Below are 26,685 nucleotides of genomic sequence, written 5' to 3'. Positions count from 1 at the left end.
AGAAGATTGGACAAAATATAAAAAACAGCAAAGAATGACTAAAAGATTGATAAGGAAGGTAAAATTAGAGTACAAGAGAAAGTGCGCGAGAAATATAAAGACAGATAATAAGTGTTTCTATAGATATTTTAAAAGAAAAGAGTTAACAAAGTGAGCATTGGTCCTATAGAAAGTGATTCTGGGGAATTAATAATAGATAATAAGGAGATAGCAAATAAATTGAACAGATATATTGCATCAATCTTCACTATTGAGGATATCAAGTAACATCCCAGTATTAGCTGTAAGTCAGGAAATGGAAGGGAGGGAGGAACTCAAGAAAATTACAATCACTAGGGAAGTGGTACTGAACAAAATGTTGGAGCTGCAGCTGACAAGTCCCCGGGTCCTGATGGACTTCATCCTCGGATGTTAAAAGAAGTGGCTAGGGAGATAATTGCTGTGTTAGTTTTAATTTTCCAAAATTCCCTAGATTCGGGAAAGGTTCCGTTAGATTGGAAAATACTGAATGTAACTCCATTATTCAAAAAGGGAGGGAGACAGAAAGCAGGATGTTAGAAGCTATTATTAAAGACATTATAGCAGGACATTTAGAAAAATTCAAGGTAATCAGGCAGAGTCAACATGGTTTTGTGAAAGGGAAATCACGTTTAACCAATTTATTGGAGTTCTTTGAGGGAGTTACATGTGCTGTGGATAAAGGCAAACCGGTGGATGCATTGTACTTATATTTACAGAAGGCATTTGATAAGGTGTCACATCAAAGGTGATTGCAGAAAATACAAGCTCATGGTATAGGGGGTAACATATTGGCATGGATGGAAAATTGGCGAGCTAACAGGAAACAGAGAATAGGCATAAATGGGTCACTTTCTGGTTGGTAATATGTAATGACTGGTGTGCCACAGGGATCTATGCTAGGGCTCAACTTTTTGCAATTTATATAAATGACTTAGATGAAGGGACCAAAGGTATGGTTGCTAAATTTGCAGATGACACTAAGATAGGTAGGAAAGTAACTTGTGACGAGGACATAAGGGGGCTACAAAGGGATTATAGATAGGTTAAGTCCTGTCAACCCTGCAAAGTCCTCCTTACTAACATCTGGGGGCTTGTGCCAAAGTTGGGAGAGCTGTCCCACAGACTAGTCAAGCAACAGCCTGACATAGTCATACTCACGGAATCATACCTTACAGACAATGTCCCAGACACTGCCATCACCATCCCCGGGTATATCCTGTCCCACCGGAAGAACAGACCCACCAGAGGTGGTGGCACAGTGGTATACAGTAGGGAGGGAGTTGCCCTGGGAGTCCTCAATATTGACTCTGGACCCCATGAAGTCTCATGGCATCAGATCAAACATGGACAAGGAAACCTCCTGCTGATTACCACCTACCGCCCTCCCTCAACTGATGAGTCAGTACTCCTCCATGTTGAACAGCGCTTGGAGGAAACACTGACTGTGGTGAGGGCACAAAATGTACTCTGGGTGGGGGACTTCAATGTCCATCACCGAGTGGCTCGGTAGCACCACTACTGACTGAGCTGGCCGAGTCCTAAAGGACATATCTGCTAGACTGGGTCTGCGGCAGGTGGTGAGGGAACCAACAAGAGGGGAAAACATAGTTGAGCTCATCCTCACCAATCTGCCTGCCGCAGATGCATCTGTCCATGATAGTATCGGTAGGAGTGACCATCGCACAGTCCTTGTGGAGATGAAGTCCCGCCTTCACATTGAGGATATCCTCCATCGTGTTGTGTGGCACTACCACTGTGCTAAATGGGATAGATTTCGAACAGATCTAGTAATGCAAAACTGGGCATCCATGAGGCGCTGTGGGCCATCAGCAGCAGCAGAATTGTACTCAACCATAATCTGTAACCTCATGGCCTGGCATATCCCCCAATCTACCATTACCATCAAGCCAGGAGACCAACCCTGGTTCAATGAAGAGTACAGGAGGGCATGCCAGGAGCAGCACCAGGCATACCTCAAAATGAGGTGTCAACCTGGTGAAGCTACAACACAGGACTATCTGCGTGCCAAACTGCATAAGCAGCATGCGATAGACAGAGCTAAGCGATCCGATAACCAAATGGTCAGATCAAAGCTCTGCAGTCCTGCCACATCCAGTCATGAATGGTGGTGGACAATTAAACAACTAACTAGAGGAGGTGGCTCCACAAATATCCCCATCCTCAATGATGGGGGAGCCCAGCACGTCAGTGCAAAATATAAGGCTGAAGCATTTGCAACAATCTTCAGCCAGAAGTGCTGAGTTGATGATCCACCTCAGCCTCCTCCTGAAGTCCCCAGCATCACAGATGCCAGACTTCAGGCAATTCGATTCACTCCGCGTGATATCAAGAAACGACTGAAGGCACTGAATACTGCAAAGGCTATGGGCCCTGACAATAATACGGCAATAGTACTGAAGACCTGTGCTCCAGAACTAGCCGCGCCCCTAGCCAAGTTGTTCCAATACAGCTACAACATTGGCATCTACCCAACAATGTGGAAAATTGCCCAGGTATGTCCTGTATACAAAAAGCAGGACAAGTCCAACCCGGCCAATTACCGCCCCATCAGCCTATTCTCAATCATCAGTAAAGTGATGGAAGGTGTCATCAACAGTGCCATCAAGCGGCACTTGCTTAGCAATACCTGTTCAGTGACGCTCAGTTTGGGTTCTGCCAGGGCCACTCAGCTCCTGACCTCATTACAGCCTTGGTTCAAACATAGACAAAAGAGCTGAACACGAGGTGAGGTGAGAGTGACTGCCCTTGACATCAAGGCAGCATTTGACCGAGTGTGGCATCAAGGAGCCCTAGCAAAACTGAGGTCAATGGGAATCAGGGGGGAAACCCTCCACTGGCTGGAGTCATACCTAGCGCAAAGAAAGATGGTTGTGGTTGTTGGAGGTCAATCATCTGAGCTCCAGGACATCACTGCAGGAGTTCCTCAGGGTAGTGTCCTAGGCCCAACCATCTTCAGCTGCTTCATCAATGACCTTCCTCCAATCATAAGGTCAGAAGTGGGAATGTTCTCTGATTATTGCACAATGTTCCGCACCATTCGCGACTCCTCAGATACTGAAGCAGTCCATGTAGAAATGCAGCAAGACCTGGACAATATCCAGGCTTGGGCTGATAAGTGGCAAGTAACATTCGCACCACACAAGTGCCAGGCAATGACCATCTCCAACAAGAGAGAATCTAACCATCTCCCCTTGACATTCAACGGCATTACTGTCGCTGAATCCCCCACTATCAACATCCTAGGGGTAACCATTGACCAGAAACTGAACTGGAGTAGCCATATAAATACCATGGCTACAAGAGCAGGTCAGAGGCATGGAATCCTGAAGTGAAGAACTCACCTCCTGACTTCCCAAAGCCTGTCCACCATCTACAAGGCACAAGTCAGGAGTGTGATGGAATATTCTCCACTTTCCTAGATGGGTGTAGCTCCAATGACACTCAAGAAGCTTGACACCATCCAGGACAAAGCAGCCCGCTTGATTGGCACCCCTTCTACAAACATTCACTCCCTCCACCACCGACGCACTGTGGCAGCAGTGTGTACCATCTACAAGATGCACTGCAGCAACGCACCAAGGCTCCTTAGACAGCACCTTCCAAACCTGCGACCTCTACCAACTAGAAGGACAAGGGCAGCAAATACATGGGAACCCCACCACCTGCTAGTTCCCCTCCAAGTCACAAACCATCCTGACTTGGAACTATATCGCCGTTCCTTCACTGTCGCTGGGTCAAAATCCTGGAACTCCCTTCCTAACAGCACTGTGGGTATACTTGCCCAAAATGGACTGCAGCAGTTCAAGAAGGGAACTCACTACCACCTTCTCAGGGGCAATTAGGGATGGGCAATGAATGCTGGCCTGGCCAGCAATGCCCACATCCCATGAATGAATAAAAAAAAGTGAGTGGGCAAAGACCTGGCAGATGGAGTATAATGTGGGAAAATTTGAAATTGTCCACTTTGGCAGGAAAAATAAAAAAGAAGCATATTATCTGAATGGTGAGAGATTGCAGAGCTCTGAGATGCAGAGGGATCTGGGTGTCCTAGTGCATAAATCGCAAAAGGTTAGTATGCAGGTGCAGCATGTAATTAGGAAAGCTAATAGAATGTTATCGTTTATCACGAGGGGAATTGAATATAAAAGTAGGGAGGCTATGCTTCAGTTATATGGGGCATTGGTGAGACCACATCTGGAGTACTGTGTACAGTACTGGTCTCCTTATTTAAGGAAGGATATAAATACATTGGAAGCAGTACAGAGAAGGTTTACTAGACTAATACCTAGATTGGGCAGGCTCTATTATAAGGAAAGATTGGACAGGCTAGGCTTGTATCCTCTGGAATTTTAGAAGAGTAAGAGGCGACTTGATTGAAACATATAAAATCCTGAGGGGTCTTGACAGAGTGGATGTGGGAAGGATGTTTCCTCTTGTGGAAGAATCTAGAACTAGGGGTCACTGTTTAAAAATAAGGGGTTGCCCATTTAAGACAGAGATGAGGAGAAATGTTTCCTCGCAGAGGGTCGTGAGTCTTTGGAATTCACTTCCGCAAAAGGCTGTGGAAGCAGAGTCTTTGAATATTTTTAATGCAGAGGTAGATAGATTCTTGATAAACAAGGGGGTGGAAGGTTATCGGGGGTAGGTGGAAATGTGGAGTAAACCGTTCTGCCATGAACATATTGAATGGCGGAGCAGGCTTGAAGGGCCGAGTGGCCTACTCCTGCTCCTAATTCGCATGCTCGTATGTTCGTATGTCAGATATTTGTCAGATGAGGCAGACAAGCAGACTGTGCTGTTTCGAGATACAGGGGCAGTTCAGTCATTCATGGTAGCAAAGGATGTATATATTCTCCCAAATAGTGCTGTGAATATGAAAATCATGATATGGTGCATTGAGGAGGGTTAAAAAATAAAAATAAAAAGGTCAGCTCATCAGGCTCACCTGGCTCAGCCGGCCAGCCAAGAGAAAAAGACAGCCTATTGTCAAGCATGCAGCACCCTTCAGTGTAAACTGAGGAACATCTAAAATGACTGGTGGAAAAAACTCAACTGTACCCTGATACTGGCGACATAAGGAGTTTCTATGAAGCACTAAAATCTGTCTATGGACCAGCATATCAAACCCAAAACTCCCTGAGGAGCGCCAACAAGGAGTCAGTCCTGGATCGCTGGTCAGAGCACTTTGAAACTCTCATCAGCGCTAAATGCACAGTGCATGACACTGCCATCAATCACATCCAACGACAACCTGTCAAAGAAGAACTGCATGAGAGCCCAACTCTGGAGGAAACTGTGATCACCATCAACCTGATAAAGAACAAGAAAGCCCCCGGAGCCAATGGAATTCCACCCGAAGCCTTGAAGCATGGTGGCCCTTCCCTATACACCAAGCTCCATGAGTTTTTCACGGCCTGCTGGGAACAGGGCAGGATTCCACGGGATCTTTGTGATGCCATTATCATCACCTTGTACAAAAGCAAAGGAGAAAAGTCAGACTGCTCCAACTACCATGGGATCATCCTCCTTTCTATTGCTGGGAAGATCCTGGCTGGAATACTTCTGAACAGGCTTGTGCCTACCATTGCAGAAGAAAACCTCCCAGAGAGCCAGTGTGATTTCAGAGCAAACAGAGGCACCACAGACATGATATTTGCACTCAGACAATTACAAGAAAAGTGTCGTGAGCAAAACAAAGGCCTGTACATCAGTTTCGTAGACCTCACCAAGGCATTCGACACTGTGAGCAGAGATGGACTTTGGAAAATCCTTGAAAAACTTGGATGCCCACCCAGGCTCCTGGCCATGGTGAAGCAGTTTGATGAAAATCAGAACGGACAAGTCAAGCAAAACAGCGACCTCTCAAGTCCCTTCCGTATCTCCAATGGTGTGAAGCAGGGATGTGTGCTGGCCCCGACCCTATTCATCGTCTTTTTCAGCATGATGCTGCAGCAGGCAATGGAAGACCTTAAGGAGGGAGTTTATGTAAGCTTCCGGACTGATGGAGGCCTTTTCAACCTCAGACGTCTTCAGACACACACAAAAACACAAGAAAAACTCATCCGTGAACCTCTTATCACCGATGACTGTGCTCTCCTGGCCCACAGTCAATCAGAACTGAAACGTATAACAACACATTTTTCCGAGGTGGTACAACTCTTCAGACTAAAAATCAGTTTAAAGAAAACTGAAGTCCTGCATCAGCCTGCACCCCAAGAAGAATATAGACCACCAAGCATTATCATGAGGGAACCAAGCTGAATGTCGTCAAGCAGTTTACTTATTTGGGGAGCGACATCTCATTTGATGCCACCATAGACAAGGAAGTGGAAAATAGGCTCTCAAAAGCAAACAGTATATTCGGCAGACTGTACAAACGTGTGTGGAGCAACCACAGCCTCAGAGCACAGACCAAACTCAAAGTGTACAAAGCCATAGTCATCACCACCCTTCTGTATGGCAACGAGTCATGGGTCCTATACCGCCATCATGTATGCCTTCTAGAGTGCTTCCATCAGCGCTGCCTCCGCAGCATCCTCAAGATCTGCTGGCAGGACTGCATCTCAAACATTGAAGTCCTGGAGACAGCCAACATCACCAGCACTGAAGCCATCCTCCTGCAAGGCCAACTGCGTTGAGCGGGTCATGTTGCCCAGATGGACAACAGTCGCCTGCCCAAGATTGCGTTGTATGGAGAGCTGACCACAGGTAAAAGGGACAAAGGGGCCCTATGTAAACGTTTCAAGGACTCCCTGAAGAAGTCCCTCTCCGTGTGCCACATCGATCATCGCCAGTGGGAAGCAGAGGCCATAGATTGTGATGCCCGAAGATGCCACATCAGAAGGGCTACAGACACCTTTGAGATCGAGTGAAGAACCAGCATGAAAGAGAAAAGGAGGAGAAGGATAGATCCAATTCCCTCCAGCAGTGACTACACCTTCACTTACTGTGGGAGAATCTGCTGGTCACGGATAGGTCTGACTAGCCACCAGTTGGCCTGCAACCAATGACTACAACCTTCCCAAAATCTTCATCAATGTAGAAATGCCAAGAAGATGTTCGTATGTTCCCATATTTGTCAGATGAGGCAGACAAGCTGACTGTGCTGCTTCGAGATACAGGGGCAGCTCAGTCATTAATAGGAGCAAAGGATGTAGATCTTCCCCCAAATAGTGCTATGAATGCAAAAGTCATGATATGGGACATTGAGGAGGGTTATTTATCTTTTCCATTGCATAACGTTAATTTGCAACTTGATTTAGTCAGCAGTCCGGTAACAGGTGGAATCGTCCCAGATTTACACATTGAAGGGGTGGATTTGTTGCAAGGGAATGACTTAGCTGGGGATAAGATATTGGCATCTCTAGTAGTTTCAGAAAAGCCAGTTGAGGTTGCTGAAACAGAAGTTTTACAGTAGGAATTTCCTGGAATATTCCCAGATTGTGTAGTAATAAGATCCCAGGCACACAAGAGGAGAAGGTTTTTTTTTTAAAAGATACAGCACTGAAACAGGCCCTTCGGCCTACCGAGTCTGTGCCGACCATCAACCACCCATTTATACTAATCCTACACTAATTCCATATTCCTACCACATCCCCACCTGTCCCTATATTTCCCTACCACCTACCTATACTAGGGACAATTTATAATGGCCAATTTACCTACCAACCTGCAAGTCTTTTGGCTGTGGGAGGAAACCGGAGCACCCGGAGAAAACCCACGCAGACACAGGGAGAACTTGCAAACTCCACACAGGCAGTACCCAGAATTGAACCCGGGTCGCTGGAGCTGTGAGGCTGTGGTGCTAACCACTGCACAATTTGGGTATTTGGTTGCCTGAAACTTTTTTCTAGAATTTGGATGGAGATGTTGGTGAAAAAGGCTCCAAAGCTAGCAATGGTGAATTGATCCTAATTTAAGAAGTTTGTTTCAAATGCTGTATTCTAAGCCAGAAGCTGAAAAGATCCCTGAGTGCAAATATATTAAGAATGACATTCTAATGAGAGAGTGGAGACCTCCCCAGAGGCCTGCTGATGAGGATTGGGTTATAGTTCATCAGGTTATTGTTCCCCTGAAGTACTGTCGTGAAATTTTGAGAACTGCCCATGAGATCCCAGTGGCGGGTCATGTGGGTATTCAAAAGACTCAGGCTAGGATAAGACAGCACTTTTATTGGCCGAGCTTGCCTAAAGAACCTGCCATACGTGTCAGGTAGTTGGAAAATCACAGCCTTCGATTAAGCCAGCCGCATTGATACCGATTCCTACTTTTGACAAACCACTCAGTGGGGTTCTTGTGGATTGTGTCAGTCCCTTAGCTGCAACTAAGTCAGGTCACAAGTTTCTCCTAACCATCATGGATTTGTCCACTAGGTTTTCAATATCTTTGAAAAAGATCACAGCAAAAGTAGTGATTGAGGGTTTAATTCCGTTTTTCACTAGATATGGACTGCCAAAGAAATTCAGTCAGACCAGGGGTCAAATTTTATGTCAGGGGTATTTCAAGAGGTATTTCAAGAGTATTTTGGGAGTGAGACAGCTCAAATTGTCCACTTATCACCTGCAGTCAGAAGGTGCTTTGGAAAGGTATCACCAAACCCTAAAAAGTATGATAAAGGCTTATTGTTTTGAGTATCCTTATGATTGGGATAAGGGGATATCATTTTTATTATTTTCCACCAGGGACACACCAAATGAGTCCACTGGTTTCAGTCCATTTAAATTGGTCTGTGGGCATGAGGTTAAACTCATTAAGGAGAGATTTTTAGCACAGGAAGAAGAAACTACCCTCTTAGATAATGTGTAAGAATTTTGAGACGGACTCACAAAAGTGTGTGAGATGGCCAGAAAAGATCTCAAGATTGCTCAGCAAGTGATGAAAACCCAAGCGGATAGAACAGTTGAGGAACGCAGTTTGCAGCCTGGAGACAAGGTGTTAGTTTTGTTGCCTTTGCCTGGGGAACCATTGAAAGCTAGGTTCAGTGGACCTTCATTAAGAGGAAACTTAGTAAGGTGAATTATTTGGTTAGCATCCCAGACAGACAGAAAAGTCAAAGGGTGTGTCATGTGAATATGTTGAAAAGATACTATGACTGTGGATCTTGTCAGCCAATAAATGTATGTCAAATGACAGAAGAGGAACTTAAGGATAATATTACTTTTGAGGATCTGGAGGAAGGGGCAGAGACTGAGAACTTTCATATTGAACCCCCTGCAGTGTAACTGGCAAACACAGTAGTGTTAGAAAATTTAGACACAGTTCTACACTATCTTTTAGAACTGCATAAAAGGGACATAGTTGAGCTGTTAAAAGAGTTGAAAGCCATATTTGCAGATAAGCCAGGTTGAACTCCTCTGGCTATTAATGGGGTTGACGTATGGACAGCTGTAGCCATTAAATAGAACCTTTATCGAGTCAATCCTGATAAATTGGCTCAGGTCAGAGAGGAGGTTCAGTATATGATAAAGAACAATATATTTTAACCTAGTCAAAGTAGCTGGAGTTCACCAGTGGTGATAGCACCAAAACTGGATGGTTCCAAAAGATTTTGTATTGATTATCGAAAAATCAATGCAGTAACTAAAACAGACTCGTAACCAATCCCACAACTTGAGATTGTATTGACACAGTGAGAAATTCAGTTTTAATTAACAAAATTGATTTGCTGAAAGGTTATTGGCAAGTCCCCTTGACCAATCAAGCTAAAGAAATGTCCACCTTTGTGACTCCAGATGGCCTATTACAGTGTAAGGTCATGCCGTTTGGTATGAAAAATACACCAGCCACATTTCAAAGGTTGATTAACTAGGTGACTGATGGACTAAGCAATTGCATGTGGACCTTGATGATCTGTTGGTATACAGTGACACCTGGGAAGATCATGTTAAACACTTAAAGGCTCTGTTCAACAGGTTAGAGAGAGTCTATTTGGTAGCAAACTTAACGAAGAGCGAGCTTGCTAAGGCTAAGGTCATCTATTTAGGGCATGTAGCGAGTCAAGGTCAACTGTTATCTAGGGAAGCTAAAGTTCAGATGATAATAGACTTTCCAGTCTCCAAGACAAAAAGACAGATACTATGATTCCTGGAAGTTTATTCCTAACTTCAGTACAGTAGTACCTCTACTGACAAATTTATTTTAAAAAGGGCATGAAGCTCCAGTGGACAGAATCCTGTCACAAGGCGTTTGAAAAGTTAGAGTCATAGAGTTATACAGCACAAAAACAGGCCCTACGGCCCATCATGTCTGTGCCGGCCATCAAGCACCTATACTAATCCCATTTTCCAGCACTTGGCCCGTAGCCTTGTATGCTATGGCGTTTCAAGTGCTCATCTAAATACTTCTTAAATGTTGTGAGGGTTTCTGCCTCTACCACTCCTTCAGGCAGTGTGTTCCAGATTCCAACCACCCTCTGGGTGAAAAAACTTTTCCTTAAATCCTCTCTAAACCTCCTGCCCCTTACCTTAAATGTATGCCCCCTGGTTATTGACATCTCCACTAATGGAAAAAGTTTCTTCCTATCTACCCTATCTATGCACTTCATAATTTTGTTAAGGGCCATTTTAATCAATGAACCCATTTTAGCAGCACCAAATGTTGGCAAGCCCTTTAGATGTAGGAGTAGGAGTAGTATTACTCCAGGATGATGATACTGGAGTTGAACGAACAGTTATTTTTCCAGAAAACTCAATAAGTACCAGAAGAAGTATTCCACGATTGAAAAGGAGGCTTTAGGTTTCATATTGGCCCTTCAACATTTTGACATATATGTCAATAATGGCCAAAGGGAGATAATAGCTTACACCAAACATAATCTATTAAGGTTTCTAGAAAAGTTCAAAACCAAGAATGCCAGATTATTTCGGTGGAGTTTAATGTTACAACCATTTACTCTAAAGATTCTACATGTTGCAGAGCAATGTAATTGCCGATGCTCTATTCAGAATTTAAAGAAAGGGTATAAAGGAGGCAAATGACTCAGAACTATAAAATATTGTTGTTACCTGCGTAAAGTGTAAAATGTTAATAATGAAAATGTTTATGTTGTAAGGAAAATCATTACCACAGTAATGAACTATCTATTTTTAGTGGGGCGGTGTTATGAACGCTTGACTCTGTAATATGATTGTGTTTTAAAAACATTGATTTCTAAAAGTTTAAGATGGAGTCTGGAAAGTCAGGTGACCTCACATCCAGTCTGCTAAAGAACAAGTCAGAGATCTTGGTTACCAGGACAACAGAGAACACAGATCAAAGACTTTTTTTTGGAAAAAGAGACTGCAGGGGTAATAGCTGAAGAACAATGGGTTTCACCCTCCTAGACATTCAGGTCATAAACAAGGAGTCAGTGATTCTGAAGATGCAAAATGTATCAGGCAGCTGTTAACACCTGGGAACAATGAAAGGCCCAGGTGACGCTGCTGAAAACCAGACTTCTAGACTTTGCATATTGGAAAAGGAGGACAATGATCTATTGACTTTTGAGTACAGAAATTTAATAGATTTTCTGAAGGCAGACAGGCTGTAAGAAGGGAACCCAGCAGTTGCAGCCTCAAAGAAGGTGTAAGAAAGACAACCAGCGGGAGTGGCCTCGAGAAAGAGAGGGAGAGTGAGAGGGAAAAGCTCCTCTTGCAAGACTGATACAGCAAAAGGTTGCAAAGACTTGAACCTGATTTGAAAGTTGAAGTTTGCAGAGAAGTAGAAAGCCAGCAGGATCACCAGGGATTGCCAGGTTGCAAGTGCTCGGAGAAGTGATTGGCAAAAGATGCAATGGCGACAAGTGGGAAAACAGTTTTACACAGTGAGTGGTTGGGATCTGGAATGCACTGACTGAGCGTGGGGGGTAGGCAGATTCAATCGAGGCTTTCAAAAAGGAATTGGATAATTATCTCAAGAGAAAACATTTGCCAGGCTACAGGGAATTGGGACTAGCTGAGTTGCTCTTACAGAGAACCAGCACAGACAGAATGGCCTCCTTCTGTTCTGTAACCATCCTATGATTCTATGATTTCTGTTTCTTTTTTCTTCCTCTCCGTCCAATCTTTCTTCCCTGCTTTTTATTTCTCTTTCTGTGCCTGATTTGACTCCAATTCTTTCTCAGTCCTTAAATCTCAGATGCCCTATTACCCTCACCACAGCTTGCACTTTCTGCAAGTTACAACACAAATTAAATTTGAGCTGAATGATGCTGGATAAAGTCTAAGGGCACAGGTTCCAGCAAGATTTGACCCAATATCTTACATTCATTTCTAACCGCTTCATCCAACAGAAGGATGTTTATTAAAAATTCATCGTATTTCACTGGCTTATAAATTACTGCGATGGTATATTTAGCTTGCACAATATTTGTATTATTTTATGTAATGAGTCTTGTTGTGTAAGATAGTAGTGTTCTATACTTGACAATCAGTGTTTATACAGCAGTGGCTGGCCCCATCTTTTCCTCAAGTGACATTGGGATGGGTCACTCCCCTTTAACTACTCAGAATGGGAGGAGGAGGGAAGGTGATATTCTCATCTTGTCTTGATGCTCAGTCAATTCCTTCCAGGATATTGCATTTAAGAAGGGTTGTTGTCCTGAAGTCCACCAATAAAGAAAAGAAAGAGCCTGCATTTATATAGCACCTTCCACAACCTCAGGATGTCCCAAAGTACTTTAAAGCCAACGAAGTACCTTTAAGGACTGGGGCGGAGAGGAGCTCTTCCAGCGCATCGGAGTTATGAGAAAAAAAAAGCTAACAGTGATGTCACAGGAGAGCTGCAAGGTGATTGGTTGGTGAGTCACTGCTGTTAGGGAATAGCTCTAAATAGCTGGGTAAGTATCTCAGGTAAGAAAAGTTTAAAAGTTTAAAGTTTATTTCAAATATAGTAAGTAGTTTTTTTTTAGGGAGTTCTGTAGTAACGAGGACAAGGGAAGAAGGGCCCTAGAGTAACTGATATTTTTGGACATTAAGATCTCCCAGAAGATTTAATTTAATTTGATGGGTTACATCATGGCAGGAGAGCTCAGAACCGTGGTGTGCTCCTCGTGCTCCATGTCGGAAGCTGGGAACAATTCTAGTGCCCGGGACCAGCATGTGTGCAGGAAGTATGTCCAGCTGCAGCTCCTGGAAGTTCGGGTTTTGGAGCTGGAGCAGCAGCTGGGGACACTGTGGAGCATCCACGAGGCGGAGAGTATCGTGGATAGCACGTATAGCAAGGTGGTCACACTGCAGGCTCAGACCCCATAGGCAGGAGGGGAATGGGTGACCACTAGGCAGTGCAAGAGGACTAGGCAGGCAGTTCAGGAATCTCCTGTGGCTATTCCCCTGCAAAACAGATATACTGCTTTGGATACTGTTGGGAGGAATGGCCTCTCAGGGGAAAGCAGCAACAACCCAATTCGTTGCACCACAGTTGGCTCTGCTGTACAGGGGAGGAGTAAAAAGTGTGGGAATGCAGTAGTTACAGGGGATTCAATTGTAAGGGGAATAGATAGGCATTTCTGTGGCCGCAAAAGAGACTCCAGGATGGTATGTTGCCTCCCTGGTGCTAGGGTCAAGGATGTCTCAAAGCGGTTACAGGACATTCGGAAGGGGGAGGGTGAACAGCCAGTGGTTGTGGTACACATTGGTACAAACGACACAGGTTAAAAAAAAAGGATGAGGTCCTAAAAGCAGAATATGGGGAGCGAGGAAGTAAGTTGAAAAGTAGGACCTCAAAGGTAGTGATCTCAGGATTACTACCAGTGCCACGTGCTAGTCAGAGTAGAAATAGCAGGATATATCGGATGAATGCGTGGCTGAAGAGATGGTGTGAGGGGGAGGGTTTTAGATTCCTGAGGCATTGGGACCAGTTCTGGGGGCGGTGGAACCAATAGAAACTGGACGGGTTAGACCTCGGCAGGACTGGGACTGATGTCCTAGGGGGAGTATTGGCTAGAGTGGTTGGGGAGGGTTTAAACTAAAATGGCAGGGGGATGGGAACCTTTGCAAGGAGTCAGAGGAGGGGAGATCAGAGACAAGAACAAAAGACAGGGGAATAAGAAAAGTGATAGGCAGAGAAATCAAGGGCCAGAATCAAACAGGGCCACAGTGAAAAATAGTGGGAAGAGGACAAGTAATGTTAAAAGGCTTTGCGCCTTAACGCGCGGAGCATTCGCAATAAAGTGGATGAATTAATCGCGCAAATAGATGTCAACGGGTATGATATAGTCGGGATTACAGAGACATGGCTGCAAGGTGACCAGGGATGGGAAATGAACATCCAGGGATATTCAGTATTTAGGAAGGACAGACAAAAAGCAAAAGGCAGTGGAGTTGCATTGCTGGTTAAAGAGGAAATTAACGCAATAGTGAGGAAAGATATTATCTCTGACGATGTGGAATCTGAATGGGTAGAGCTGAGAAACACTAAGGGGCAAAAAACATTAGTTGGGGTTGTATATAGACCCCCAAACTGTAGTGGTGATGTTGGGAATGGCATTAAACAGGAAATTAGAGATGCATGCGATAAAGGAACATCTGTAATTATGGGTGATTTTAATCTGCATATAGATTGGGCAAATCAAATTAGTCACAATACCCCAGAGGAGGAATTCTTGGAGTGTATACGGGATGATTTTCTGGACCAATACATTGAGGAACCAACTAGAGAACAGGCCATCCTAGACTGGGTATTGTGTAATGAGAGAAGAATAATTGACAATCTAGTGGTGCGAGACCCCTTGGGGATGAGTGACCATAATATGACAGAATTCTTCATCAAGATGGAGAGTGACGTAGTTGATTCTGAAACAAGGGTCCTGAATCTTAGTAAAGGAAACTACGAAAGTATAAGCCGCGAGTTGGCCATGACAGATTGGGAAACGTTACTTAAAGGGATGATGGTGGATAGACAATGGCAAACATTTAAAGAGCGCATGGATGAACTGCAACATTTGTTTATTCCTGTCTGGCGCAAAAGTAAAACGGGAAAGGTAGCCAAACCATGGCTTACAAGGGATATTAGAGATAGCATTAGATCCAAGGAAGAGGCATATACACTTGCCAGGATAAACAACAGACCTGAGGATTGGGAGCAGTTTAGAATTCAGCAAAGGAGGACCAAGAAGGGGAAAATAGAGTACAAGAGCAAGCTTGCGGGGAACATAAAAACTGACAGTAAAAGTTTCTATAGGTATGTGAAGAGAAAAAGATTGGTGAAGACAAATGTAGGTCCCTTACAGTCAAAAACAGGGGAATTTATTATGGGCAGTAAAGAAATGGCTGACCAAAGAAATGCATACTTTGGTTCTGTCTTCACAAAGGAGGAGACAATTATCATAGCAGAAATGTTGGGGAACCCAGGGCTTAGTGAGAGAGAGGAACTGAAGAAATCAGTATTAGTAGAGAAATGGTGTTGGGGAAATTGATGGGATTGAAGGCCAATAAATCCCCAGGGCTTGATGGTATGCATCCCAGAGTACTTAAGGAAGTGGCCCTAGAAATAGTGGATGCATTGGTGGTCATTCCAAGATTCTATAGACTCTGGAACAGTTCCTACAGATTGGAGGATAGCTAATGTAACCCCACTATTTAAAAAGGGAGGTAGAGAGAAAGCAAGGAAAATTCTAGAGTCCATTATCAAAGATTTTATAGCAGAGCACTGAGAGAACAGTGGTAGAATCGGGCAGAGTCAGCATGGATTTACGAAATCTGCTTGACAAATCTACTAGAATTCTTCGAGGATGTAACTAGTAGAGTTGATGATGGGGAGCCAGTGGATGTGGTTTATTTGGACTTCCAGAAGGCTTTCGACAAAGTCCCACATAAGAGATTAGCATGTAAAATTAAAGCGCATGGGATTGGGGGTAGTGTATTGCGATGGATAGAAAATTGGTTGGTGGACAGGAAACAAAGAGTATGGATAAATGGGTCTTTTTCTGAATGGCAGGCAGTGACTAGTGGGGTACCACAGGGATTGGTGCTAGGACCCCAGCTATTCACAATATACATTAATGATTTAGATGAGGGAACTAATTGTAATATCTCCAAATTTGCAGATGACACAAAACTGGGTGAGAGGGTAAGTTGTGAGGAGGATGCAGAGAGGCATCAGGGTGATTTGGACAAGTTGAGTGAGTGGGCTAATGCATGGCAGATGCAGTATAATGTGGATAAATGTGAGGTTATCCACTTTGGTAGCAAAAACAGGAAGGCAGATTATTATCGGAACGGCTATAAACTGAGAGAGGGGAATATGCAGCGAGACCTGGATGTTCTCGTACACCATTCGCTGAAGGTAAGCATGCAGGTGCAACAGGCGGTAAAAAAGGCAAATGGTATGTTGGCCTTCATAGCGAGAGGATTCGAGTACAGAAACAGGATGTCTTGCTGCAATTATACAGGGCCTTGGTGAGGCCAAACCTGGAATATTGTGTGCAGTTTTGGTCTCCTTATCTGAGGAAGGATGTTCTTACTATAGAGGGAGTGCAGCGAAGGTTTACCAGACTGATTCCTGGGATGACGGGACTGACGTATGAGGAGAGATTGAGTCGGTTAGGATTATATTTGCTGGAGTTCAGAAGAGTGAGGGGGGATCTCATAGAAACCTATAAAATTCTTAGAGGACTTGACAGGGTAGATACAGGAAGGATGTTCCCGATGCTGGGGGAGTCCAGAACCAGGGGTCATAGTCTAAGGATACGGGGTAAACCTTTCAGTACTGAGATGAGGAGAAATTTCTTCACCCAGAGAGCGTTGAGCCTGTGGAATCCGCTACCACAGAGAGCAGTTGAGGCCAAAACATTGTATGTTTTCAAAAAGGAGTTAGATATAGCTCTTGGGTCCAAAGGGATCAAAGGGTATGGGGCGAAAGCCGGAACAGGCTACTGAGTTGGATGATCAGCCATGATCATAATGAATGGTGGAGCAGGCTCGAAGGGCCGAATGGCCTACTCCTGCTCCTATTTTCGATGTTTCCATGTTAATGTGTGTTTTTTTTTATTATTCACGGGATGTAGATATCGCTGGCTAGACTGGCTTTTGTTGCCCATCCTTAAATGCCCTGGAGAAGGTGGTGGTGCCTTCTTGAACCATTTCAGTCCATCTGGTGTGGGTACACCCACAGTGCTGTTAGGACGGGAGTTCCAGGATTTTAATCCAGTAACAGTGAAGGAACGGTGATATATTTCCAAGTCAGGATGGTGTGTGACTTGGAGGGGAACTTGCAGGTGCTAGTGTTCCGACTCATCTGTTGTTCTTGTCCTTCTAGGTGGAAGATGTCATGGTTTGGATGGTGCTGTCAAAGGAGGTATGGTGCGTTGCTGTAGTGCATCTTGTATAAGGTACACACTGCAGCCACAGTGCACCGGTGGAGGAGATCTCTAAGGTGGTGAATGGTGTGCCTATCAAGCAGGCTGCTTTGTCCTGCATTGTGTCAACCTTCTTGATTGTTGTTGGAGCCACAGTCATCCAGGCAAGCGGAGAGTATTCCATCACACTCCTGACTTGTGCCTTATAGATGGTGGACAGGCTTTGGGGAGTCAGGAGGTGGGTTACTCGTCACAGAATTCCTAATCTCTGACCTGCTCTTGTAAGCCACAGTATTTATATGCTGTTTCAGTTCAGTTTCTGGTCAATGGTAACCATCCCCCCCACCCCCCCACAGGATGTTGATAGTGGGGGATTCAGCGATGGTAATGCCATTGAATGTCAAGGGTAGATGGTTAGATTCTCTGTTGTTGGAGATGGTCATTGCTTGGCACTTGTGTGGCACAAATGTTACTTGCCACTTAGCAGCCCAAAAGCCTGAATGAGGTCCAGGTCTTGCTGTGTATCGACACGGGCTGCTTCAGTATCTGAGGAGTTGCAAATGGTATTGAACATTGCACAATCATCAGTAAACATCCCCACTTCTGACCTTATGATGGAGGGAGGGGCATTGTTGAAGCAGCTGAAGATGTTTGGGCCATGAACAGTACCCTGAGGAACTCCTGCAGCTATAACGTGGAGTTGAGATGATTGGCCTCCAACAACCGCAACGATTTTCCTTTGTGCCAGGTATAACTCCAACCAGTACAGAGCTTTCTCCTCGTTCCCATTTACTTCAATTTGACTAGGGTTCCTTGATGCCACATTCAGTCAAATGCTGCCTTGATATCAAGGGCAATCACTCTCACGTCACCTCTGGAGTTCAGTTCTTTTGTCCATGTTTGAACCAAGGCTGTAATTAAGTCAAGAGCCGGGTGGTCATGGTGGAATCTAAACTGATCATCAATGAGCAGGTTGTTGCTGTTTAAGTGGCGTTTGATAGCACTGTCAGCAACACCTTTCATCACTTTGCTGTTGTAACTCAGAAAATTAGGCCACCAACCAGCACATAGCAAGCTCTCACAAATAGCAATGTTAGAATGACAAGATAATCTGTTTTGGTGATGTTGGTTGAGGAATAAATTGGTCAGGACCGCGAGGAGAACTCCTCTGTTCTTCTTTTCAATAGTGCCATGGGATCTTTCTACAAAGTCCAAGACTCCTCAATATTTCTCCACACATGGGTGGATTTTGACTATCACTTATAAGGGCACAGCATTCACCTCCAACAAGAGGATACTTCTTCTGATCCTTGGAAGCACAAGTTGTGCTAACCTATGCTATACAGTGGGTGTCTACTCTTTGGATGGACGAATGCCAAAGGCAAGAGTTGGTTCTGAGAGAACCACAAGGTCTTTGTGGCATCCTGGTCTCCTGTCCAGAGTGGGTGGAAGTGATCCTGATATCTGTAGATAGGAAAGACCCCACCTCCCCCACCACCCACCCCCAATCCAGTTATACAGAGCTGATGAATAAGTTAAATGTGCAAATTGGATATAATCTTTTTGTACCTCTGTGTTTGTTGTACGTCTTCTCATGGATTGCAATGAAATGCAAGTGCCTTTGTCGACTGACAAGATAACTCTCAGACATTGAACATAAGAAGAATGTGCAATTAGCCTTGCGAATAGATTTATCATCCCTCACTGTTGTTTTATATCCGCCCCACTTCCCGCACACCACCTCACACCCTCCTCCCCACCGGTGTAATATTGGATACAAATAATATAAACCTCAGCCATACAGACCAGAGGTCCCAGTTTCTGTGTTAGTTCATCGCTCACCAGAACACAATTTGGGATCCTGCAGTTGACCCCAGTGCCCGCAAGCTTGAGTGGAAAGAATCAACTGCAGTTCCTACTCCTGATCATGATTTACTGACACCGCATTCGTGTAGTTGTCAACAGAGAAGAAAAAGAATCGTTTTGATTATGCTGCCTCCCCAAATGTTGAATAGCCCACCAAGCATCACACATCAGGAAGAACCACGTGTGTGAGGTGATGGGCTGCTCTCAACTTTGGAACCATAACCCACCAGATGTCAGCATCTTTGGATGAGGGAGAGGAAAATTTGGAGGAATTTAAAAAATGCATATATCCATAAGTGCAAGTATAGGAAGATAACTAAAAGTAGTGACATGACAAGCAGAAATAAAGTTGATTGCGGGTCTTCATGAAGTAAATAAAACAAAATAAATCTCTTATGACTAACTGAATCAGCAAAAATAAACCCCAGGTGCCGGTGCAGATAGCAGACATATTACTGAATTCTGAGCAGATGGGCCTGGTCTCTCTGTGCTTTGCTTATGATTATGAATAGGAATACTGTGTTTATTATTATTTATAATTATCATGATCTGGTTTTATTGTCAATGCGCATACGAGTGACCATTTCACAACAGGAATTGTCAGGCTGCACAGTCGCTTTGATTGACACTATCCATGCATCAGATTCAAATGCTGAAGTCACCCTTCCTGAATAATCCCATCATCACTAGCGAGCACATTCTGCGCATAGCTGGAAATCTTTCCTCAACAAATCCTGTTGACAGAAGCTTTGTGGCATATGGACCAAATTCCCACAGAACAAAAGATCCATGCAGACGTCTATCTGTGGGCCTGGTACATAAAACCTGGGCCCTAGCCTGGATGCAGAACTGCTAAGCTGTCAGTGTTGGCTCTCTCCGACTACTGGCTTATGGCTCTCTTCCCTGGCAGCCAGCCATTTAAAGGGGGCACTGCCATCTCATTCTGAGTGCAAGATTAGTGAACAATTACAAACCTAGTCAGGAATGCCAGGCTGCCCTGATGACTTCAATGGGTAAATGCATTGCCAGATGCGGTACCGAGCCAAATAGGCCAAAAGGTTCCAGATTTGGATTTAAATTTGTACTGAGCTTGTTGTTCTCGGTCAGGGTGGCAGAATCAGCTTCAGCATTCAAGTTGAGGGAGGGGAGTGGCGGTGTGGGGGAAGGATTTAGAACATATCCCCACTCTTAATCACTATGCTCTTACCCCAAATCAAAAGGACAATATTCTAATAGATTTCTACACATCAGCCCTCGACAGTAAGATTGACGACAATAACTGATATTACTGAGCAATTTCAAATACCTCTTTAAGGAAGAATACAATTCAATGGTGAAGGCATTACTTTCATTGCATTACTCATCTTTCCTCCTTTTTAATTATGAGCAATGTAAAGATCTGACCATAGGAATTGAAATTAATTAAAAAGGAAAAAGTAAGGCTTTACAAAACTTAAAAAAAGAGAACACTTCAACTCAATTTCCTTTCCTGCTAACATGGATGGAGACACAACAACATTAAGACTTTTACTTCCATTTTCTATAATATGATCATTATCTTTGGCTGAGAATAATATAATAGTTCTTAGATAGAAATTCATAGATTTGTGTGTCACATATTCCTGTAATTGAACCTACAACCTTAGGATTGGGTTTATTGTTACGGGCACTTATACCACTTCCCACATTAAATTTTTAAAAAAGGGAGACTTATATTTATATAGCACCTTTCATAATTACAGAACATCCCAAAGCGTTTTACAGCCAATTAAGTACTTTTGAAGTGTAGTCCTTGTTGTTATGTTGGAAATGCGGCAAACAAATTGTGCATAGCAAGGTTCCACAAACAGCAACGTGATAATGGCCAGATAATATATTTTAAAATATGTTGGTTGAGGGATAAATATGAGCCAGGTCACCAAGGAGAATTCCCCTGGTCTTCTTCAAAATAACACCTTGAGTTCTTTTATGTTCACCTGAAAGGGCAGTCAGGGCCTTGGTTTAACTTCTTGTCTGAAAGACGGCACCACCAACAGTGCAGCATCCCCTCAGTACTACAATGAAGTGTCAGCCTGGACTATGTGCTCAAGCCATTGCTGAAGCATATAACAAACATCTGTAGATTCATAATATCTTTTTGAATATCAAACCATAACTATGCCTTTTTACCTTAGGACCGTAAGATGGCAGTAATTACAATAATTGATGTATTGCCCCTCATAGTTAGCTACAGTGGACTCAAAAATCCCCAGCTGATTCTTTAGAATTGAAGTCACAGAGGATTGGGATAGAGTCAATTAAAACACCATCCTTTCAATTTCATCAGGGTTTAAACTCAGATGATTGCAATGAAGTTATTCTGTCTCAACTTTAGTGGATACAAGATCATTGGCACAAACCTGCACATTATTCATGACGAACCAGCAGCAAACTGGGAGTACAGTTGTTCCATTCTTCGCCATCAAAGAAGGCATCCAGAATATCATCTCATTTTTTCTCAGGTGACTAATGATAAAGAGCATCTGCAGACTGAACAGTGGAACCCCGATACACCAGTTTGGGCATCTTGATTTTTCAGCATTCGTTTACATTCAGAGTCAGCAATGCAATGGGCCTCATAGTAGGAGGTGCCTGCATGAATGGTTTCTCGCTTTCTCATCCTGGGCAAGTTGTTTCTATTTATGGTCATCTATTTTGTACTGTTTCAGAGTAACTTTAGAGCAGTTTTTTAAAATCTCTTTTGCTATCCACCACAAAATCACTTCCCAGCTATCAATCGTCTGTAAAGGATCTTTGGGATTTGTTCATCAGACATGGGGAATCTTCCTGGTTTATGAAATGAGAAATTTATAATAATGCAGTAAAGGATGCTCTCCTGTGTCAAAGGTTAGTCAGTGTATAGAGATCATTAATCTACATGTTAATTATTTTCTAGACCTGGGACAGCTTGTTGCTAATAATGAGTGTCAAAAATACAAAACCGCCTTGTTGCTCAACAGGAATATCAGTCATCTTGAACAGCACCCAAACTTTGATAATGCAAAGAATGATATAAAATGGGATGGGGCTGAATTGATAAGTCATCTTAACTGCAACTCATGAAGAACAATCTATTTTCAATTCATGTCATAATAACACCGTTTGAGCCTTCCTTCTCCTGGTACTACACACAAATCAATGGCTAATCAAAAAAGATTGCAACAAACTGCTCTTTCCACATTCCAGTTATATTTAGTTCTGATGCCTAACAATTCCTTTTTTAATTCCTGAGAGACCAAGTGGTGGACAGGGATGGACAGACAGAGGGGGAAGGGATATGGCAACAAAGAGTTAGAGTACAATTAAGAGACAGAGAGAAGGGTAAAGAAAGACAGAGATGGAGGGCTATAGAGTGTGCAATGGAAAGGAGTGATTGAGAGAGGAGTAATAGAGAGAAGAGTAAGAGTGTGAATGAGAAAGTGTGAGAAGTAATAGAGAGAGTGACAAAGAGGTAGAATGATAGAGGGAAAAAGTGCTGGAGAAGTGAGATAGAATTTCCTTCAGTTGTCCTCCCCTCAAGAGGCAGCACTGTGCCACCTCAAGGCTTCCATCTAGTGGTTTGGTCAAGAACCAGTAAAACTGATTGGCACATTGAAGTCTGAATGTCAATAATGCTGAGATTCAAGCTTGGGTTCCAAGCACATTATAGGTGCTACATTATTGGGCCTAAACAACACCAACAGTTTATACTGTACTATTGTGCTCTGGGATAAATATCTGTTTACCACAACTCAGCCACATAAGATCCTGAGAGTGGCAAATATGGACTATAGATGGTAGTAGGGTCTCTGGGTGTTGTGGCTCCGAGTCACCTTCGGGTATTGGAGAGGAATTTCCCAGAACATTTTCCTAATTGGCACAAGGTTTCTTCCTATATTTTTGTCTCTCACAAGAGATCACATGGCAGTGTGGTGGTAGTAGGGGTATGTGTGATAATCTGCAGAAATTACATTATGGCAGAAGGGGACAATCTTGATAGATCAGCTGGTCTTTTCCTATCCTTTCACATATGTTCATATGTAAGATGATTATTAATCTCATTACAGTCCTAAGTCCATTAATTATTTTATAATTATAGTTTCACCTTTGTTCTCACATGACTTCTATGATAGCAGCTGTGAAGAACAGCTTAGTAGCCAGCAGTTACTAAGTTACTACCATTCCTATGCTGCTTTTCATATGCATCATTAATAATGTCCCCATGTGAAAATGTGAAAGGGACAGACTATTGCATTCCCATTCAGGATCAAATCTATCTGTCTTCAACTCACTGGACTGAACACATGATTTGAAATTATAGTTGGCTAGATTCTACTAGTAACCCAATCCTACTCATCAGGAATACACCAATCTCCCTGGAGCATCATCATAATGCTGCCAGCCAATGTCAAAAGCCTACTCATATACTTGTAGCTGATGTAATCAAAAGTGTCACATCTACCATCATCTTCTCATCTGTAGCTCTCATTTGAAACCTTTCTTATGTTACTGGTGACCTTTGCCTTTGTTTTAGCTCCCTCAATGACAATGTTTACGTACACATTTGGTTCTATTGATTTTGATGGTTTTCCTGTTCCTTTTGATTCAATATTCCCACAAGCTCACTCAGTCCCACGTCACGATGTAACAATAGCATCCTTGGCTGATGACTGTGTTACAAATGGATAATCTATGTTCCATGTTGGCTAATTTTCCGCACTGTGCAGACTAGTCTTCCTCTTTTAAACCTCACTGTTGTAAATTGGCCGAGGTTGAAGGAAGATCAAACACTGACCTTAGAATACATTTTATTCGCCAGTCTGTCCATGTCAGTCAATCATTCTGCTTCACCCAGTTGCCACATTTCTTCATAGCAATGGTTTAATTCTCTTACCTTCTGCTTTTATCTTTCCCACTTTGTTCTCAACAAAGCAGAACTGCAGTTTGGTTCATGAGTAAAATCTAAGTGTCTGCTACCGGTTTGTCATCATTACCACAGGGTCTTGGTAGATTAAATTGACCAGTTATTGAGTTTCCTTTTTTTCTATAAAGACATGGGTTTAACATTTAAGCCTTGACTGAGACGAGAGGTTGGAAAATTCAGTTTCCCACAGAATTATAGAACACAATCCCAGCAAAAGCAATTGATACTTTATTGATTAACTCTTTCAAAAAAGGAGTTGGATAAGTGTCTGGTTGGAAATGGGACTCGAGGCTCTTGGAAACAGCATAGCCGGAGACGATCAAATACTTCACAGGGATTGCACTGGTTCCTGTACTGCTGGAGCTGGTTTGGCAAGCGGATGGCTGCCTGTAGAGAGTAGCATGCTAGGATCAAATAGTTGAAGTGTGAGGATATATGGAAATTATTAAGCTTTGCTTGTGTATCTTTTGGGGGCTGAGGGAGTATTTATAACAGTATATCCATTCAGGAGTCTACTGCATAAGGTGAAGTCCATAATAGATATAAAATCAGAAAATGCTGGATATACTCAGCAGGTCTGGCAGCAACTATGGAGAGAGAAACAGAGTTAATGTTCCAGGTCCGTGATCTGAATGTTCTGACCTCTGTGTAACAATTCCAATTATGTCCTTTAGTGCTGGAGTACAAAAACTAAACTATAGACTTGGGTTGCCTGGGTTTTGTGGGCTGGATTGTTCATAGGCTGTAGTTTAGATACCCTGATTTATCTGACCTTCTTCCATTATACAGCACCAGCTAATTTAACTAAGTTGATGGTGTTCCAGGCGTGTGATATACTGGGGGAGCAATAAGGTCATGGGAGTTGAATACCAGCAGCTGTTAAAGGGCTGCTGGCTGCCCTTACAGAGGTGGCTAATTTTTCTTAAATTTGATTTATGAAGCTAGTCTGATTCACCATTTGGTGATGGAAGTCTTGATGAACGAGTCTCCCAGGAACAATGACCTATGTGAAGGAGAGGGAAACCCATTATCAAACTCGAGGTCTTAATGATAGTTGCATACAGCTTATGCACAAGCTCTAAGTGTACTACAGAGTGCTGTCCACCTCGGCTCCATAGTCTCTCTCTCTGTAGTCTATGTGTCACACACTCTCCCACACACAGACTAACACACAGAGAGTACAGAAAAGATCAGCAGAGGAATCCTTTGCAGGATTAGAAACATAAGTAGTCTTTCTCCTGGGACATTATGCTTTCCAGGATAGTATTTTACTGAGCAGGGGTGTGAAAACTGAACCACCCCTAAGGAGTTGGCTATTTTGAAGTGCTAAGAGCACAATGATCAGGATGTTCTCCCCCTCCCCAACCTGAAAGTTCCCTCTGCAATCGACTTCATCTTGGCTGAATGTCACTCAAATTCACTGACTGAGCAGCTTGGTGCAACTCCCAATATATCAATCGTGAAGTTAAAAAGTATAAAAGGAAAAAAAATGTAGAAACATTCAGAGTGGACTATTTTTGTCATGTTTTGATTGCCCAGAATGCCTGGCATACTGATGGCTTGACTGAGCTAGTCTGCTGCTTTTAGTGTGTGAAAAGGGGGAGGTGAGGGAGAGTCCTGTTTGATCCAGTTCAGTGATGTCATTGCTAATGAAACCCCAGGCTAATTACACACAAAATGGCCACCTCCAACATGCATCAAGGGATTGGCTACGAGGGTGGAATTAAAAACATTGCTGGGCTTTTATTGAGCATTCAGAGTAGCAGGTAAGCTTTAGTAATCTGCTTTTTCAGCTGTTTTCCCTGGAATTTCCCTTTTAATGATTAATATTCATTTTAGTGGGTAATGGAGGGCATGGAACTTTAGCACCGTGTCAGTCATCTCCGACACTAGACTTACTGGCAGAATTTGCACCTGTGCTAAGTGAGCTAAGAGAAGTTATAGTTGGATTATGTTTTTCCACACAATTTCTTCAGTTCCATTCATGCCAACAGACATTTGTTACCTTGTTCAAGTTGGCCAGTTTCTTTGTGAGCCTAAAGAGTAAAGGTCAGCAAGGTTATTTGGCTATGGGAAGGAGAGAGAGTTATCATAAGTCAGCCTTAGCCTGTTCTCACTTGGCAATTTTGTGCACATAGGAGCAAGGGTCACTAGTCAATGATTTGGAGCAGGAATTCTGGCCAATGGTTCCTCTCCCTTTGCCAGCAATACCGAGACATATGGTAATCCCGTCATAGAGATAAGCAGGAAATGGACTTGGGACCATCTTGGGCTGGATGGGTCAGTATTGTAAAGTAGCCTAGTGATCTCAGACTAGCACACCACAGGTTGTGAGTTCAGATCCTACTGTAGCAATTTTGTGAAACGGAACTCAATAAATCTGGTAAATTGTGGGCTAGCACCAGAAAATAGCCGTGAAAGCTTTCTCAATTATGGTTAAAAAACAAACTGGTTCACTAATGTCCTGTACATGAAGGAACCTATCAATTTGGCCCAGTTGGATCTATAGTCACACACTGCTTGTTTGACTTTTAGTGCCCTCAGGGCAACTAAGAATGGGCAA

The sequence above is a fragment of the Heterodontus francisci genome, chromosome 37, assembly GCF_036365525.1.
Source record: "Heterodontus francisci isolate sHetFra1 chromosome 37, sHetFra1.hap1, whole genome shotgun sequence".
NCBI lineage: Eukaryota > Metazoa > Chordata > Chondrichthyes > Heterodontiformes > Heterodontidae > Heterodontus > Heterodontus francisci.
The sequence above is the reverse complement of the archived record's forward strand: the minus strand, read 5'-3'. Positions refer to the sequence as shown.